The following is a 22,373-nucleotide window of genomic DNA, read 5'->3' as shown; positions in this document are numbered from 1 at the left end:
TGAAGAACAAACAAACTTCTTTGTTCCATTTATTCTATTTTGTCACGACACCTGTTTCTCCACTCTGTGGCATTTTCAAGTGACTGCTGGTTTACAAATTGGATTTACAATCATTTTGTCTCTACATGCGGATGGAAAAGTAGACCTGAGCTGTGATTGGTCCAGGGATTAAAGGGATGAACCACTTTTAGGGTCGAAAGCTTTAGGCATAACATAGAAAATATGAAATGAATATTCTACTACAGCCACAAAACAGCCCTTAATAGTTGTATAAAAAAAAATTCTTTTTATATGGAGTCGGTTTTATCCAACGATCAAACTTGTAATATGAAGATTAGTTCTGCATTCTTGATAATGGCTGTTAAAATACTCAGCAGAATATTAACTGTACTGCAGCCAAACTGATACTGATGCTAATGTACTACTTTTTTTATTGCTATTTGCTGTTGCTAAGATCTCGGTCATTCATGTCAGCTGAATTGAAAATACACGCAAACATACCCATATATACTGTATATATATACACACATATATGTATATACTGTATATATTATACATATATATACACGTATATACATACATATACATACATGCATACATACCTACATATAGATATATGCATATGTATGTATAACAGTATACATATAAATAAATATATACATGTATATGTATATATGCATATATATAATATATATAGGTATTTATGTATATATATATATATATATATATATATATATATATATATATATATATATATATATATATATATATATATATATATATATATATATATATATATATATATATATATATATATATGGTATGTTTGAGTGCATTTTCAGTTTAACTGGCGTGAATGGTCGAGTTAATATGAACAGTAAACAGCAATAAAAATATCGTGTATTATCATCAGTATCGATTTGGCTGCAATACAGTTAATATTTTACTGAGTTTTTTGATAGCCATCATCAAGGATGCAGAGCTAATTTTCATATTGCAAGTTTGATCGTTGGATAAAACCGAATCCATTAACGCATATTTTCGGGTGGGTGTAAAGGATAGAGAGAGAGAGAGAGAGAGAGAGAGAGAGAGAGAGAGAGAGAGAGAGAGAGAGAGAGATCTAGTTATTTATTTGTGTTTACATCAGATCTAGTTATTTAATTCTCTATCATGCTCTCAAAGCACATGTTTATATATATAAACACACACTTGTATATATATATATATATATATATATATATATATATATATATATATGTGTGTGTGTGTGTGTGTGTGTGTGTGTGTGTGTGTTTCTGTGTGTGTGAGCGTGTTTCTCTCTCCGTGCAAGGGAGCCGCTTTGAATTTGATTTCTGGATTTTTAATGTTATCATTTCGTATATCAGTGAACCAGATTTGTTTATCGATCAAAAATCATTCCGATCAGAAAGATTGAACGAAAGAGCCACAAATAAACGAATGCTTTCACATTATCCAGTATTTTACTATTAGTTGCATATTTATTTTTTTTTTATCAAAGTACGTCATGCCTTTATTACATTTTTTTTATTTGCGTTCCTCACCATCATATAAATCTGTTGAACTTAGGCTGTTAAATTTTAACTATTCAGTGGTCCACTATTGTTGCTGTATTTCCGATGACGGAACTGACTCATTTCCTTTACTTTGATGGGAAGTATATGAGTATTGTATTGCGTTTAAAAGTGGTGGGTATTAGGGTATTCCTCTAAAAAAACCTGGCTTTGTATATCTTTGCTATTGTACAGGTTTACAGAAAAACATTGTAGGAACTTCTGCTCGTGCTGTGTGATCCTCCTTCCTCGAAAGATAAATGAATGGTAAATAAGAGTGTCTTCTCTGTGTGTAGGGTGAAAATTGCATAATTTCTGAAGCATAGGATTAACCTTCCATGAATTATTTGCTTCCATTTCCACTGATGACCTTACTTTTGTTTTCATTTACCTTAACTTTATGTTTTTGATTCTCCAAACAAATCCATACTTCATATCTTCTTTTGAGTCTTTCCAGTTATCACCTTGTTTGATATGAAGATTTGCCATTTAGTGTTCGTTACTCGTCTTATTTCCTCGTACGCTTACTTGCACTGTCCCTTTACTTTGAAGGAGGCTGGGGCATTTCTTTTCTAGTCATTTTTCTATGGACAGAAGCATTTAAAAGACATTGCGTCCCAACATACCTTCTTCCTATATGCAATACCAGTCACGCGCATGCATACAAAGTCTGCTCATGCTTCACTTTGACGATAGAAGCATGACTGGAAATATACACATCACTGACTGAAACGTTTCCAAGAAAAAAAAAAACACATGTATTGTTCACCCATTCTTTCTCTTATGTATATTCAAGTTCATAGAATTTAAGATATTTACAAAATGTTACATGTAATGTTTCCGACATCATCTTTGTGTCAGATAGAAGAAAAATCTCTCAATACCCTTCGACATTTCAGATGCCAAATGAATCTGAGATACTCATCACCAAAGAAACACCTTTTAATATACAAGTTCACTGTTTCTGACGTTCATTTCCGTTTCAGGTCACACTTCAGTGGAGCTTGGGAAGAGAGCACCAGCTGTCATAATGCATATCCGTGAGTTTTTCCTCTGATTTGGAATTTACTGCATGCTTTTGTTTTCCCTTTTGCTTTACTCTAATTTCGGGTCTTTTTCTTGTTTTTACTCTCCAGAAGAAACGTTTTTATTCAAGTCAACCGAAAGACGAAAGATTAAACAACAGAACAACTAACAGGCAGGCATACAAATAACACATGATATGATAATATTACCATTTATATTTAACTAAATTAATCCTCTTGCTAGCTCAGTATTTGATTCTGTTTATTATTATTTATTTTACTATATACTAGGTTTTTTATTTACATGACCCTCACCTAGAATGAACGTTTATTTTCATTATAATTTTTCCAGTGAAAGGAATAGAGCAGTATAGAAAGAGTTAAAATAAGAACAAAGAATTATTATTAAGATTATTACCCGTTCAGTTTTAAGTCTTATACAAATAAACTAAAGTGATAATTTTAAGTCTATAAAGTAATTGGCTACGCTGCAATTTATGTAGAGATATTATTATGCACTGCATAATACGTATAATTTTATTACTTACTACATATAACTTCACAACGATCCATTAGTGCTATATAATGAAAGTATGTGAAATTACATCGATTACCAGTATTTGTAACCCCCCAGAAATACTATTCCATTTTCGTCATAATTATATCCTTGGCTATATACTAAAGCGTGTAATTAAGGAATAATGATTTTCGCACAAATTTTAAAAAATTTTTAATACCTTCAATTCGACGAAAGGTAGTCTCGTCCACTGTGCGGGATAGCATGACAAAACGTACGAAATTGTATTTACTAACCTCTAAAAACATTACGAACCTTGTTGAATAAAAGCAAACACCCTTATGGATAATATATTAAACAATAAGCCTTTTTCTCTTAGAAGGGTTCTATATATATATATATATATATATATATATTCTAGAATGTGTATATATATATATTATTAGATATATATATATATATATATATATATATATATATATATATATATATATATATATATATATATATATATATATATATATATATATATATATATATATATATATATATGTAATCGTTAAGTGTAACAACAGACAGTTACAGTGGGCTGGATGCAGAAATATCGAGTAGAATGTTTCGTCTTTAATGGTATGAGGGTGGTCATCAGAATCATTTATTAAAAACGTTATTCTTTTCGTGTTTACAGATTCCTTTAAGTATTATATTCCTATATTTAGTATTAGTTTCATATATGTATGATAAGTAATTCATATAGGTAATAACTTAGCTTTTAGATATGTTTTATATAAAGTCATCATAACTATTTTATATGAATTCCGTTGATTTTACAACTAGAATTGACATCTTTCCAGTGATGTGTTGAACCTCAAAACGGTCGGACTCAGTAAGATCCGAATTTGTTCCAATAGGTGGCATAAAATTAGAAGTTTGGAAGACCGCCAAAATGTTCATGGCAAACAAGCCAAACAGGCTGAATATTACTTGAAAGCACTTTAAAAAATCATTACCACAAAAAGATAGCCCTCCTTAGAAGTATAACCATTTTTTAGCCTCGAATATCAGCCATCTAAAGCCATGTCCAGTAGTAATGCAGCATAATTCTATTTGTGTTGTCCACAATCTGATTAAGTGTTACGGTTTCCAAGTAGTGCTAAATTCTTTTTTTTATTTCCAATGTCGCACATGCCGATGAGTTTGCGAATTCAAAGATAACATAATTTTCCTTATGGGTATATGAGCATGATCTCTTTTTTGCATTGATCTAATACATAATCATTGACATGAATTTATTATGTTTTTTTTTTTTTACAAAAATATTTTCTTTGAATTTTGATGTTTTATGCAACGTTTAAACTTCTTGTATGTTACAAAATGATTTATAGGCTTAACTAAAATAATTTAAGGCTTCTGAGATGTGATCCCGTTTACTAAAGGACTAATTTTGGGAGATTACCTGTTGTTTTGAAAAGTAAAAGGTGGTGATTCTTTGAGTTATATCAAGACGATAGTTATTAGTCTACACATTTATTAGTGTTAACGCCAAGCCCAACGCAACACTCTGTTTAACTAAGAATTTTATTTTCTTGGAAATCGTGCTTGCTTTTGGTGTATAATGAACTCATTCATAAGGTAACTTGAAGTGCAAGAATATGAAGAAATTGTTGATGTAGAACTGTGAATGCTAAGTGTGATGCATTTTTAGCGAGTAAACAAAAACTAACATACCTGTGCCTAAGAAGAAAATCTTGGCTTTAACAAAAGCATAATTGCATAAGCAATTATTTGCTACGAAACCATAATTTTTAAAGTGGTTATGAAATATAACATAATCATTTTATTTTTTATGAAAGTCCAAATATTCCTTTAACAAATGTAAAATAATTATATTCAAGGTCATTTCATTGTCTGAAAACATTGGAGACCTGTGTTCCAGGTATTTCATGTTGCCGCCGCTTAAATGGTTGCATCACACAGGCCCCGCCCACCCGATGATATCAGTGGATGCGTTGTAGCTACATCAATACTTTCGTATTTATTAATTTGTGTTTTTTTTCAGCGTTGAGGCAAAAAAAATCATCAAATAGGACTATTACAAATTTTATCGTTGAACCAAGGTTTGACGAAGACATTTTTTTGTTGAACGCATCGGCGATAAGTTAACAAAGGCGTTGGAAATTTTTCATTTCTTTTTTTGAAGTTTGACCATACGTGATATTTTCTTACAGTTTTGGAATATATGATAGAAATTGCTCATATGAAACACACTTTGGTCTTGTTTTATGAAATAAATGTGTTTTCTCATTCAAATAAGAGATAAATATGTAAAACGTTAGGTTAGTAGTTCGTGAATTTTGAACGAAATCCTGTGCAGTCATGTATTGTCACTTATGATCATGGCTGTGATGTGGTTTACGGACAGTTTGTTCTCCGAAGAGTCTTTTACCGGTGCTACCATCTTTGATCTCTCAAGAATGAAGTTCTTTCGCAAGACTAAAAGCCAGAAAAGATTATGCAAAAAATCAGTGTCGTGAAGCAACATCGTAGGAGTGTCTTGCATGCAAGCACCTGGATTATGGACCATTAGCATATTATGCCTTTTTCAAGAGGTCTCTAGCTCTGCATGGTGCGTGGAAGACCAGAAGGAGGTTTTACTTCGGATTAAACTCTTTTGCCAAAGATTTCTTCGACCTTTGTTGAAACGTTTGGTCATGAAGCCTTATTTATTGTATACGAGTAAATAGAACAAGAAAGATCGGATTCTTTCTTTTGAGATTCGTTTATTGTATGTCATTGAATCCCACATCTCTCTCTCTCTCTCTCTCTCTCTCTCTCTCTCTCTCTCTCTCTCAACGTCGAGTGTGTAATTTAAATTTAAATAAATTTTAGGTTAAAAACTAACTTAAAATGCACTGGAAGATCAGGTTTCGATGCATTCATGCACCAATTAAGATATCATAGAATGAAGGCTATCAGTAACATAAATCTTCGCATATGATTTTCTCTTTAACATAAGAGGCAATTGAAAATATGACCTCCACATGGAATACCTATGCATGCTTAGCTGCGCATTCCACTTAAATTGATCTAAAAACTAAAATTGATTTTAAAGAGTTCTAAATAGATATTCTCTGTCCTACTTTTATAATTTTCACATCAAGTTTATTTCTTGATCATCTGCAGTCTCTGTTCTCACATTGCTGCTAACAATTCACGCGAGAGTGTATACATACTGTACTGTATGTAATCCTCTTTAATTATTTCCGTAACTACGCGCATTGCTTTCATAGCCGTACCCTATAGCTGTTTTAATGGAGTTCGGCTCCGTGCATATCGTCATCTTCACTTCTTTTCTTGACATATTCTGAGAAAGAAGGGAGAGAGAAAGACTATAAATCTTCGGCGTAACATCGCCAGAACTCTCACTCTCTCTCTCTCTCTCTCTCTCTCTCTCTCTCTCTCTCTCTCTCTCTCTCTATATATATATATATATATATATATATATATATATATATATATATATATATATATATATATATATATATATATATATATATATATATTATATACATATATACTGTATATGTATTGTTTAACTAAGGTTCTTTCTCTCTCTCAATCTAATCTTCAAGAAACAGAGATCTCTCAAAGGAGCTCATGTAAATATCCACAGAGTACTGGTAGCTTCTGCACGTGTTCTGAGAGGCGGTAATTCGCTCACTAATTTATAATTAAAGAAATTATCAAATGGACACTAATGCAACAGGAATATTAAAAGATACATTTTAATGTTGGCATCATTCAGGGTATTGCGTAAACCTGTTAGTGAGTGGGATATTTAATGACGTCATCAGGATGACCTGGTTCTAATTTCTTTTCTTGTTTTCAAACCGAGGACATTTCGGTTTTTTTCTTCGGTTCGCTAATTAGTGCTACCAACATATTTTGCGGTAACAGATTCAAGATAATGGGGTTTCTTTGTTTACGTAATTACTCGCATCAGTCTGATGTGCTGGACATAACGGTATGGATGGATGCGGTCGTCCCCTGCAGTTATACACGCCATCAGAAACCTCCATGATGAGTTGTGGCTCTTCGCTTTCCTCAGTTATTCGGTTTTCTTTTCCCCTCAGAGACTGTCCTTTCCCTCACTCCTTTTTTTTCCACCTAGTTTTATATGATTGTTAAATCACTTGCATTTTTATTGTTAGGGTGGTTCCTGCCTTTTTGCGAGATGAGAATATTCATATAAGGAAAAATATGAACTATATACTTATATTTAAAAAGAATTAAATAAAGATAACATTAGAAGACTAGGATCTTAAATGACAGACTTATTAATCAGCTCCGAGATCCTTTCATTATCAGGAAACGAAAAAGTATGATGAAAATAACAGCTGCCATTTTCACGGAAAATGAAAAATACATTCTAGTTACTAGAAATTTTTGTGTTGGAATCTCACTGGTTTTCACCTGCAATAAAGATATAATATGACTGGTCATTATTCACTATAATTGCATCAGAATTATTTTCATTATGATTATCATTGTCATCAGCTTTACAATAATGGGACAAAAACACGAGAACCTGAAGTTAAAATTGAGATGAGTATCCTTTTGTTTACCTTGTCGTATATAAGCACAATAGTAAGTCAGTTCAGCTGTTACGTCTAGAACTCATAAACAGATTATTGTGAATTCTACCAAAACATCAAAGCATGCTACGTTACAATTATAATTTGCTTAGTAAAGGATACCATAATCTCAGTGAGAACTTTATTACGTTTATAACTAATATAGCAAATGGTTAGGTAATAAAAAACAGTTGGCATGCGAGGAATATATTTGTTATGCAAAATAATGTATCATTAAAATGGATGCATGATCAATACATATTTAGGCTAGTTTTTCATGTTTTTCCTATATATGCAGATTTATATATATAATTTTGTTTTTTCCCTTTTGGAGTACTAGAATTTACCTGAATAACTTAAAGATAAAATTACAGCAAATAAGAACTGTTATTTTACTTTTTCGCATTTTGTATATTTAAGTAAAACTTTGAAAAAACTGCTTGTCAGTCACGAAGATTCTTCTTGATTTATACGCTTTTTTCAGAATCACTCAATAGGCATTAAAGTTTCAATAATTTTTATTAAAACATGTTTTCGATAACAATATAAAACTCCCAACTTTTATACAAAGTATCAGTGAAAACTCGTGTATTAATATTTCCTTTTCACGCAGAGGCAGAATTCAAACAAAAAAGAAATATCCAGTATTTACTGATCAACTAATCCTGTATATATCCTAACCAGCAGATAGGCACCAATCTTTGTATGTATTACTTTTTCTTGGGATACTTCACTTTAACTTTGAAATAATGAAGAGGTCAATATTGGGAACTTTGTAGTAAACATATTTATATGCACACAATACTCTACATAGAACAAATATGTTCTCTATGAACTCAATTGCAAAAAAATGGAATATTTTCTTGGAAAAAGAGTAAGAAATAGAGCACGTGGAATTCCATGATGATACAAATTGATTACATTCCTGTACAAATTTCAGATGTCTTTAATGCAAAGTAAATTAAGGAAAATAATGAACTCTCCTCATATTTTATTATCACGGTTATTTTGGATACAGTTCAGGTGGCACAGTTTAGATGATATCCGTATTTAGCGAAGACTGTTAAGCAGTCAGAAGAGCGCAAAAAATTAGTGGTTGGAAGTGGACAAGACAGACAAATGAATTATTAAAAGAACCAAAGAGTGAGTTGTTTATATATGTATTTTATTAATAGATGGTAATAAAAAATGTACAAGCTAAGTCTCTTTTCGACATATTCGTGTAAAATTCACGAGAAAAATCGTGGCTCATCCTATGACATCATTCCTTTTTTATACGCTTACTTTTATTTTTTTATAAAGGATTTAGCTTTTTCCATTCGCTTGAATGCGCCTGGTCCTTTTTTTTTTAAATTTCTTTTGTATTTTTGTTTACCTTATTTGTTTTGTAACAGATGAAGCATAGTTTTGAGGAAAAAATGTCATGCAAGCGAGATTAAAAATCCTGATCGTGAAGGCTTGTTTTATTTTATTACTCTCTCTCTCTCTCTCTCTCTCTCTCTCTCTCTCTCTCTCTCTCTCTCTCTCTCTGAAGCAGTGATCAAGAAACATTTATGACAAAAATAAAGAACCAATCAAATTTCTCGCATGAAGAAATACCTTCTCGTCTAACAATGACATGCTTTAACAAACGGATGCGTGAAATAAAAAAAAAAAAATCTTCACAAGTATATCTTAATGTAATCGTCACTCATCTTGTGAAGCATTTTTGTCTTCCCGTTTCAGGTTAATAAATGATATTACCAACAAACGCGACACTTTCCACACAAACCCCTTTGTTATCGAATTTCATGTTTCCACAGCGAGATTATTTCGTTAACATTACGATCAAGCTTTAGGAAACACAATAGAGATAATGTACTTATTCTATTTTCTCGATTACGCGCTTCAGTTTAATAAGATAGGACGCAAAACCATCGCTTTATGTAATGGTGCATTACTATTGTGAGCTGGGTAGTATAAAGCATTACTTCGGAATACGGCTTTGCAGGTTACTTCATCTTGCTTTTGTTAACCTTACATACTCACAACGAGAGAGAGAGAGAGAGAGAGAGAGAGAGAGAGAGAGAGAGAGAGAGAGAGAGAGAGAGAACAGTCTTACTGCACGAAAAATTAAACTTTTCAATTTGGAATACCTGTTTTTTTGCTGGACTTGACTCGAAGTATTGTACCTACATATCTGATTACGATTTAAATTTCATAGCTAGACATTTCCGTGAAAGCTAGTGTTTCATCTGTTAAAAAAGCTAAAAATACAGCTTGATCATTTCACTAGTCATAAAGAAGCAAGCAAAAAGAACATATAAATCGTCGTACCTTCTTTCGGTTATGATCCTTTCATGAGAGGAAAACTGAGTTTTGTCAGTTAATCTAAAATCATGTGACAAGGTGTATGTATATTATATTTTAAATCTGAAGGTCATTCCATTTATTCGCTTGTCTTCATGTCACTCTCCTTGCGAAGTGACAGAACTTCCCTTGTTCGCTTGACGTGTTTCCTAAATTATTTGGATATTTTCGTCGTTTCTTTACTTAGCCATTTATGCGTTTCCCAGTTTTGTCACGATATATTCCATGTTTTTAGCTTGATACTTTATCGAGTAAAATTATACACTCTTTACTTTAAAATGATATGCAGGGTGTCCTTTCACGCCCTATTAGCAATTTTTTCATGGTATAAACACCTAAAGTTTAGAAATTCATGGGCCATGAATTTAATATTATTTTTATTTCGTAAAGGGTAGGTACTTAGTAAGAATTAAATATTAATATATATATATATATATATATATATATATATATATATATATATATATATATATATATATATATATATATATATATATATATATATATATATATATATATATATATATATATATATATATATATATATATATATATATATATATACATATATACATACACTTACTGTATATTTATGTAAGAATATATATATATATATATATATATATATATATATATATATATATATATATATATATATAACTGTATGTTATATTCTTTAATATACTGTATATAAACTATATATGTATAAACATATATAAAATGAGCTTAATATATTTATTTTTTAAAAATATTTACAAGTATATATAAAAAAACCATATAAATATATATAGTAGCTTTATAAACATATATATATATATATATATATATATATATATATATATATATATATATATATATATTGCTCCACTTATCACTTTCGACTCAAAAAACAATTGCATATATCAGACAGAAAAACGCACCACGAAAACATTAAAAAAAGTTGAAGGTAAGGAGGCAGCAATCCACAAAAGGGAACGAGCGGAAACAGGTTCCCGCAAAACCATCACTTAACGACACCTCCCACCTAAAGAAAAAAAATTATTTTTTTTTACACTCATTTATAAAAGGAACCATCCTCCCATCGATCTGTTTAAAAGTTGGTTTTACAAAAAACGACCCGAGAGGACCGTTTTCCAGGTTCTTTAATATACTCAGATCCACAAACAAGGGGTTGTCATGATTAATTTAAAGGAGGAGAAAACAACAAAAACAATAAAATGAGCTTAAATTAATTTATTTTAAAAATATTTACAAAGATTTTAAAAGAAACCATAAGCATAAAATAATTAAACCAAAATAAACAACACCAGTACTGTAAAATTATGAATCTTTTAAACACCAAGAGCCCTCAGCTGCCAACAGGGACAAAAACCAACTTTAAAACAGATCGATGGGATGGCGACGTCAGGACACCTTGCTAATATTATCAAAGATGGAGGAGTGCTCGTGGTCAAGACCTATTGAAAACTCGAACAACGTCGACTCATTAATTTTAATATGCTGCTGCTGCCACTGCGGTAAGTTGGCTTTCCTGCCCTTAGACCCGATAATGCAGACAGAAAACATTCAGCTCAAAAATATCATTAACATAAAAAAAACTTGAATCGGTAAACTTCTAACTGGCTTTTCATTCTGAAATTCAGCAATCCCCTGCCCGAGTATTTAAGGATTAGAAAAGTTCCGTCACCCTTAATGCCTAAATGACCTAATATATATATGGTTATTAATCAAAATTTTGTAAATATCAAAACATATACCACAAATTGAAAAAAATCTAAAATCATTGGTTCTTTGTATGATTCCTCACATGGGCATGAGTTATGACGAAGTCAATCAAATATCAAATATACTACAAGAAATAAAATACAACAGCTTTAGAAGGCCGGTATATATATATATATATATATATATATATATATATATATATATATATATATATATATATATATATATATATATATATATATATATATTAAGTATATAATGTATATATATATATATATATATATAACAGAATTAATCATCTTACAGAAGTAAGATGATTGATTCTGTTCTTAAAAACATCTAAAGCAATAAAAAACTTTGACCTGGGGAACAGGCCCATTAATATACAGTATATACTTATATATATAAATTTCATATATATATATATATATATATATATATATATATATATATATATATATATATATATATATATATATATATGTGTGTGTGTGTGTGTGTATAGTATATATAGAATCATATACATATGATATATATATATATATATAATATATATATATATATATATATATATATATATATATAGTATATATATATATATATATAAAATTCAACAGTTTATTTATTCATACCAAAGACACTAACAACTGACAATTCTCAAGCGATATGGTGAAAATAAAGTTTTTTATCATAATTACAATCGTTAGTTTCACTTGACGGATATAATATCGTAAGAGCACTTAGACGTTACCCTGTAATAACAGTTTGGCAGACATGAGGCTTTTCAAAGGACTCGGTCTTATTGCTTCTGACTGCTAATTTTTATTTCGTGTACGTCATCACAGTAGCTTTTAATATATATCTTGCATTGATCCAAATACTAGATTTAGTACTGAGTGTGTGTATTTTAGATTCTGTATTTTGAATAGATGATGAGAATGAATGTGAAGGTTGATTTGTAAAAAAATTATGAAGTAATAATAATAATAATAATAATAATAATAATAATAATAATAATAATAATAATAATAATAATAATATCATCTCTGAAGAAGACTCTCTTTCAAAGAAACTTCGTTAAAAAGAATGGCCGTCTGGATGCCGTTGAGTTTCTATTGCAGTTTCTTAATATAAACGTTAAGTAATAAATAGATTTTGGAGAGAAGTTATATAGTTATACTTGCCGTTACAAATAAGTTCATTCGAGAGATAAAAAAACTGCAATGTAAACTGAACGGCATCCAGACGGCGCTTTTGTCAACAGCAACAACAACAACAACAACAATAATAATAATAATAATAATAATAATAATAATAATAATAATAATAATAATAATAATAATCATTCATTATCTGGAAATAGTTATGACTGTTACTGTCAAACAAGCCCCCCTCCAAAAAAAAACACATTTTCATTGACCCTTTTACTCGACACGCCTCCGTAGTGAATTCTACACTGAACACCTACTATTCTACAGCGATGCGATAAATAGAACTGACCAGAACCAAAATACAAATCTCTCTTTTCCTCGATATGGCGGAGGACGCATTTAACGGATCAAACAGACCACACAGAAATAAGCCGTTTCCATTCTCCCACAGCCTCCTCCCCGCAGTGGAGGTTAAACACGACCACATTGTCCAGCTTGTATGTTCCAGACGAGCTGCAGCAGCATACAGTAAATGGAAGTACTGTACGCAGCCGCGGAACTAGGTCGAAATGAGCGTGGACCCGATAGCATACTCCTACTGTACAAGTGCCGTCTGTTATGAGGGCCGGACTTGGTTGTGTCGTTGTTTGGGTTGTTGAATTTCATTAATTCACATTTCATTTATTTATTTAATTATGAATTTATGTATTTATTTTTTTATTTTTTTATCATTGTCTCAAGAGCCAATATTCAGGGTATCGTTATAAATGAAGCCCCACCCCCTTTTTTTTTATTACACGTCGTTTTATCAGATAATTTCAACCAAAATTTTCGTGTCTTTTGTTACTGAGGCAATAACAAACATTCAGTGGTTGTTCCTGTAGAATGTACGATGGCCTTTTCTTCATACCGAATTTCGATATAAATTGGCTGTTTATTCCATGCTAAGTTGTTGAGTATTACTTCCTTTATACTCTTTTACCGCTTTCATTACTTCAAGTTTACTCACCCTTCTGCTGTTTATCAACGCGCTGCATAAAAGTCAGGCGGAGATAAAACTTCATGTCTCAGACGTACAGTATGTTTTTATTTTATTACATCATACTTTGGAAAGCTAGTTTACGTTTGCGCCATGGGTCAGGAGCTACACTTATGTGCGTAAAATATTGAGGATATTGATGTTTTCCGGCCATAAACTCAGAGCAGCGAAACGAGACAGGACCCGATCTTACCAATATTGGATTAAGGGGATCGAACACTGGTTACAGCCTTCTGTGGCGCTGCTTTCACGTAGTGCTGAATTCCATTAAGAACTTGTGTTATTTCTTGACGCCGTGCAGTATCTGAATACATGAAATTTGTGTTAGTATTTAACAAATGTAGTAATTGTATGTAATTCAATCCCATTGCATTCATACTTGCACACACACACACACACACACACACATATATATTTGTGTGTGTGTGTGTGTATACATTGCAACCTATTTATATTTTTTATAATTCACCCTTCGATTTTCAAGACAACTTATAGCATAACTAAACTCCCAACAGAACAGATGCTTTCTCAGTCATCTTTGTTCAACGTAAAATAAATGAAATTTCAACACCATGACTATTTGCACTGAGAGAAACCTTTCATCCCTGGGAAAAAATTCCTTCCGATGCGTCTTTATCCGTAATGATATTAGAGAGAGGGGGTTCAATTCACGGCATAAATCTCCGCTCTAAATCATTCGGGCAAAGCTTGCCGAATATTGGACTGAATAAAGATCTCGTTCCTCTCCTGCCCTCGACAATCCCTTGTCGAACCCACTCTTTCCCCCCGACCTTTCCTGATAATACATATTCCCATCTTGGGGACTGAAAAAATATTCCATGTGAGAGAGAGAGAGAGAGAGAGAGAGAGAGAGAGAGAGAGAGAGAGAGAGAGAGAGGCTCACAAAGTAAGCTGCAATGTCTTCTTAGGAGTATTGGAAGCTCGCAAGTTCTCGCGATGATGCCAGAAGAAAAAAGAAGCCGGACTCAACTTTAGGTGTATGCCAGTTCCATGTTGGTTTAAAAAAACAATATTATTTCATAATAGTGAAAAAAAGTCTGGTTTCAGTGATGAGATGTACAAATATATTTATGACGAAGAAAAACTGTTTAATTAGTAATCTGAGTGAATTAAAGACACTAATATGTGTAAAGGTTAAATATAGAATTTCGAAGAGTGATTCCATAGCCTTCATTTCTTGGAATGAACAAAATTAGAAAAGGTCGTAAATATCTTCGTTAGCTTTCTATGAAACATTCACTTTCTTTTCAAATTTTATTTCCTTCTTATATAATATGTCTATGACGTTTCTCTTTGATAAGGAAGCTTGGTGTAGAATCTTCCCGCATTTATACCTGCTTTCTTTTTTCTAAATAAACATCAAGCAAATCGTTTTGTTGTTTAGAGGGTTATGCTTATTTATTTACTTTTTAACCCTCAATGACACGTTAATGTTATTTAATTTAAGGTGAGATTTTAAAGCATATCGTATACGTTTCTTGTTACGTTTTCTGTGCCCTGTTCTGCATGTTTTCTCATAATTTTTTTGTGATGTTTATGGGTCGTAGTTAATACTTTTTTCACCCTTACCTCATTTCTTTGCTTCACATTTCTTCACTCTGTCAAAGATATCCGTGACCGTTCAATGCTTTGATCAACATTATACATACATATATATATATATATATATATATATATATATATATATATATATATATATATATATATATATATATATATATATATATATATGTATATATATATATATATATATATATATATATATATATATATATATATATATATATATATATATATATATATATATATATATTTTTATTAACTATATATATATATAATAACCTCCTTTTTGTATTTGCCTATCCTTTGCAAACACGCCATGATGTTTTTTTTTTTTTATTCGCAAAAGAGCAAGCCATATTCAGTGTTTTCAAAATTGCTTTACTCGCTAGCCAAGTGCCCCGACTAACATTCGTTATCTCTTTGACTGAACTTGAGTAAAAATCGTACGTTTTGACATTCCCATTACATGTTCTTTCATTAGTTTTCCTTATAAATCTCCGGGTGGGTTTTTGAAAAGTGATCCCATTATTTCCTTTATCAATTCCGATGCCCGAGAATCAATTTTTCACCCACTTTCAGAAATATAATCATCCCTCAAGACTTTCACCTTGTTGGTCCTCTCTTTTATTATTCCTCAAGTACCCTTCCAATTTACAGTTCCCATAAGAATGCACTTATCTGATACCATCTTTCATCCGTTTCTAATATCTGTTTCCTAATTAATCTTTTAAGTGTTTTTATCCCGTTCGTAAAAACTCACTTCATTTCTCTTAAAACCTCTTAATGGCCCTTAACCTTGTCTCCCATCTTCTCCTTAATATCCAAATCTCTCGTTTTTTTTTTATCTAGGAATAATATTCTCTGGTTTCTCGTAAGTTTTTTTCGAAAAAACTACCCCTGTTCTTTCAGTTTACTGTCCATGCATGTACTTTTCTTATTACTTTGTTTTTGTGTAGTTTTAGGAACCTCCAAACCTTGTTTTCCGTTGAGAGTTAATAAAAAGATCCAATGTATATATAATAATGAATAGGAGCTCTTATGATAAAACTTAAACCTTAAAGGACTGGTTAATTAATGTCAATTAGTGAAGTGTGTTCTATAGGGCAGGGGCAGAGCTGAAGTCAAATCGATATGAGTGTACTGTCATTCCGTGTGGACTGACGTGCACCTGAAACCTGGTCTGTTCCATTTGGAGATTTTATTTACCCAGTAATTCCTCTAAACAAAAATCTTGTTAATTTCTCGGGAGAACTCATTCCTAGTTGATAACAGAAGATTTTTTCTTGTGCAGTAATGAATTTCATCGTTAATTCTTGTGAATGTAGAACGATTATGTTATTTTCTGTTTAAACAGCGCTCCCTTAAAATGACTACTGTCTCATTGTTTCATAGTTTTCTGGCGTCTTTTTTCATGAAATGTGTAAACTTTGATGTATTTGATGAAGATCTGTTAAAAGAATCAGTCACAGTATTCCGATAATAATTGTTTCAAGTCCTAAGAAATTTATTTTTAACAGCAACGATTTTATGCCCAGTAACAGCATTTTGTGTTAGGTATTATTTATTCATCCCTGCGACATATGATACGCTTTTTCTAGTGCTTGTCAAGTCAGTAAGGTCTCTTTATGCGATACAAGTTTGTGTCTGAAATAACTTCAGTAAATAAAAATATGCAAATTCCTTATATACAGCATCAGAATATCGTTATTACTTGAAATGATCACAACGATTAAATTATTAACTTGTCCCGTATGAAATCGGAGGATAAAAGTAATAATCTTAAATTATTCTTCTTTAAGATTTGTTGCTTGTAATAATCATCGTGGCAAATTAATAATTTTAATCTCTCACGGGCGAAGAATGATAAAAAAACGGTGCTAATGGGATTAGCTGCTTGTTTTAGAAGCAATACAAGTTTACTTTCTCAGCTGCCATCTTGACAACTACTTTAGCTATACAGTCTAACTCAGACTTGACCATTAAATGCACGTGACCTCAAAGTTCGTGACTTTTTAATTGGTTTTCCTCGGTGCCGAGTGTTAACCTGGGATCCTAACCATAAAATCAGCACGCAGACATAAGTGTGAGGATACATCGATACAAAATGAGGAAGTGATTTATAAGAGTTATTTAGAGAAGAACCAAAGTTTAAAGTAAGTGTCATATTTCTTTTGATGTCTGAATTTCTTCAATTATTTAAACGTAGGCTACATGCAGTTTAATAAACATATCTCGGCACAAATATTATTCCTCAGCCTGATTAACAACATCCATATGCTTCCACTTTCTTGTTTATGCTCATATTAATTTAGCTTTTAATTTTAAGCACGCATAGACATACATGCTATTGATAGCTGTCTTATTTCTTAGCTTATGTATTCAGTCTCCTTTGTTTTCTTTCTAGTTCATTCGCTACTCAAGTATTTCTTTTCCGTCCTGACCTGGTCTCCCTATTGCAGCCCTTGGGCTTACAAATTCTTCCTTTGCCGTGAGGACTGTAGCTTACCTTGCAATAACAGCAATATAATAATCTCCACTATTGCCTTTATGATAACAAAGACATATAACTCAATTCCCTTAAAAAAATGAAGTCATTTGAGGTGACTGAATGCTCCGTCTGAGGGAACATGCTTCAGGAAAGTGGCTTGCACTTCACACCCGCAGACATCCCAAATGGCTCTCTTTTCAGGATAGATTAAGCGAAGTCACGAAACTATATTTCAGACCTCGCCGTTCCTCAGGTTGATCACGAAACGCTCGGAGGGGACTATTGACCGCGTTAGAAGGCTATGTTCCGGAAAAAAAAAATTCCCGGAAAAGGGATAATGAAGGCATAGGTTACTGTTAGTCTACAGAAAACATAGTTGTGTGTTTATTGCTGCTGCATCAAGGAGCTGCAGGCAAATGTCTAACTGCGAGATTCTTCACAAATAATTCCTCGTTTACTGCACAAGAAAGCAAGGAGGAATCGCATAAATTTCAGTACATATAATGTCATGGATATTTCCACACGAACAAAACCATGCCCTGTCATGCGAACACGAACTTGCCGATAGAGACATCCAGTAGACAGATGGGTAGATTCTGTTGTAGACGAGAGCTGGTAATTGCTAAAAATAAAAGAAAATAAATAAACCTAGTGCATACATGAGCACCTGGAATGTTCATCTGCTTCATTTCAGATTTAAAAAAGCAAATATTCCCGAAATGAATCTAGCGAATTAGTGAGAGGCCAAATTTCCACCAGTGTCGATCCTTATGGACAAATGTTATTATCCACAGGATCTAGTTAGTTGGCCGGAATGGCATGAAATCTCACAGGATGAAAGGGTGCATAATAAATACGGAGTCCCAGTTATAAATTCCATTGAGCAAATTAATCAACTTCCTTTAGGCTAATGGCTTGTAACTGGAAATATTAATTGAAATGAATTCAAATATTAATAGATACATATACACACACACACACATATATACATATATATATATATATATATATATATATATATATATATATATATATATATATATATATATATATATATATATATATATATATATATATATAGTGACTCGAAAGATACAATACAATGAATACACATTTATGCTACCATTGTATTTGCTGATGATCGTAGGAATCCGTAATAACCATCGTTACTGTTTCTGGTATAGGTAAATATAATTATGAACGTGGCTTGCCCTCATGTTTAAAGAAAAATGTCTTGTATGTGAGGGCTTATCCTAAATAAATGGATACCAACTTGTTTACAAGAGTCGAATGTCTAAGTTTCATGTAATCAATTATTACACGTACTTTTCTGTTATAGGAAGGACATGCATACTAATGTTGTTATTAATATATAATTTTGTGTATGTATCCAAGCACATTAAAGTGGGTTTCATTGCTTTTCTGTAAAATTGCTGTAGACAAATATTTTGTTACGTATTCTGTGATAAATTATGTCCATGAAACACATCAAAATGCAAAACTTTATCCGTGGATGAACTCTATCTTTCAGTTTAACAGCATAAGTTCATGTTAAAAAATGCATTAGGAACAAGTATTAAACTCAGTCAGTGTACACGTTACCTATGCACACATTCTGACAAAATTAAACCATACTTAGGTACTCAAATACTGATGTAATTTAGGTGACCGAATTAGGATATTTGTGAAGATAAAGGTGGCGGAATATAAAATGCAACATATATCCTGTACCAACGGCCGAAAAACAGTTTATAGGTTTGAACAATCAATGAACAAAATTTGATACAGTATATGTTCATAGCTATCACTTTGCGGTTATACCGAAGAAATAACATTATTTCTGCGGAACATCTGGAAAAAATTAACATAAAAAAGATGCCCGTAACCCCTGTATTAAAGATGTGGATTAGGTAAGAAGTTGGAAGCTGTTAGCCGTAAAGTGACAGGCAAGCAGCTGTTTTTGACAGTTTGAACATCGGCTGGCTGGGCCTGTTTAGCGAAGTTTTACGTAAAAGAGGATTTCTTTCATAGTCAGTGTTAGTCTTTTACCGTTTGGTATACAAGTTTTAAACGATAAGTGTGTGTGTATATTTATGTATGTATGCATATGTTTTTCATGTATCTGTATGTATGTGTATAGAGAAATCATTGCCCTGTTCGCCCGTCAGTGGCTTCGTCAAGACCGAATGTCCCAGAAAGATGGGAAAATGAGAAAAAGGCGAATCAGCTTTGGTTTTGTATATTATGAAAAGAATATAAACTCTAGATAACATGGCTATTCTAATGAGTAACGAGATGCACAAAACTGTAAAAAAAAAAAATGCGCTGTTATTCTTCACCATCTAAAACCGGAAAGAGGGAATTTGTATCCTCGCCTTAAAAAAAAAAAATCAAAAGAATTATCCTTCAAAAGTTAAATGATTGGAATGCGGCATTGTCTCTAATAAAAGAAAAAGTTAAAAGGGCAAGCCGTAATCTTACCTTGTCATATTCCTTCTTATTATCAAGCTTGTAATCATAGAAACCTATAAAAAGAAAACTATGCTCCGAGTTGCAAGCGTCGTAGAAGTTTTATGACTGAACGAGTTTCGCAATAGAATTCCTTTAACACTGAATGTGGATATTCTATTCGCTCCTTGAACCACAGACCAAGAGTTATTCCTCTCTAAGATTCATAAGGTTTCAAATTTGATCAGGAGCGAGCTATTGCAATGTTCCCTGTTGCTCTTTCAGGCAAAAATGATGGTAGTTGACGTTTTGCCATGTTCTTTATGCCCGTCGTTAGCATCGATCCGTTGAATGAATTCTACTTTGGCTGTTTTACTTTGCACTAGGAATGTCTCTTTAATGGCATTCATGAAAGTATTCATTTAGCTCATTGATTCGAGTTAATGCACTTGTAATTTGGAAGTGGGAGTATTTTTTTTATTTTGATTATTGTTCTTGGCAACTTTATGTATACAAATACATACATGTATTTATATATATATATATATATATATATATATATATATATATATATATATATATATATATATATATATATATATATATATATATATATATATATATATATATATATATATATATATATATATATATATATATATATATATATATATATATATATATATATTTATATTCTATTAGACATTTTTATATCATTCTTCTCTGAGTGATTTATATACAATCATGAAGCTACAAATGTCACTTAATATCAAATCCACGCATCCTCGGGAATATCCCCGATGGGGAATTATCACCGAAGGGGAATTTATAAGTGATAAATAAATTCCCAACGCAGGTAGCCGATCTGATGGATCTGATATTAAACGACATTTGTATATCATGATATATATATACATACACACATATATATATATATATATATATATATATATATATATATATATATATATATATATATATATATATATATATATATATATATATATATATATATATTGTAACAGCACATAGACAGTGATGCCCTAGGAAGTGCCAATGGTTTGAGAAGCACCTAGAAGATCGTTATGGACACTTTCACTGCCATTGTTTCTTGTGGTGGGTTCCTAGTGGTTTGTGAAAACGTTTCGAGAAGAACTTTGCTTTTTTTTTTTATTTCTCTGTTTATGAAGCCGTTGTTGATAAGAGCTTGTTTCACTTTGCGTTTTGGTCCACTTAGAGCAGCGTGAGAGGGTTCTCCTTACATAAGTATCCGCGAGTGTTCCGGTATACGTCGGGACACTTGCTCTGTCCACTTAAACAGAGGCTGAGGTTGGTCAGTTTAGTGTAGAATTTCGAGCTTGAAAAACGAATAAAAGAACTGCAGTTTCTACATCAACAGTAGGATAGGTAAAACTACATTATCTGACCTAAAGTCTTCTAGACTTAGTTTTTCCATCACAATTAGCCATTAAAGTAATTTAAGAACTTCTGTGAGTCTTACTATTGTTCCTCATAAGTAACGCTTTTCTGAGGGAAAGATTCATTACCATGGTTGGCTGTTACTGACGTCATCATCAATATCATCGGTGATTGGCTGCTTTCTTTATATACGCTGGTATACTCTGGTGTATGTGCAATACGTCACCGACCATTAAATTTGTTTAAGTTATTATCCTAAAGGATAATGAATTGTATTGGATTTATGATGATGACATTGATGCAAAATATAAAAATCTGCGTGTACCATGAGGAAGGCTCGATATAACGTTTAAATTTAGAGGTTTTACTCGTATATGTTTCATGTAACCAATCTTCGATGAACGAGATCTCTGTTATATTTCT

The sequence above is a fragment of the Macrobrachium rosenbergii genome, chromosome 7 (assembly GCF_040412425.1).
Source record: "Macrobrachium rosenbergii isolate ZJJX-2024 chromosome 7, ASM4041242v1, whole genome shotgun sequence".
Lineage (NCBI taxonomy): Eukaryota > Metazoa > Arthropoda > Malacostraca > Decapoda > Palaemonidae > Macrobrachium > Macrobrachium rosenbergii.
This window is presented reverse-complemented; position numbering follows the sequence as displayed.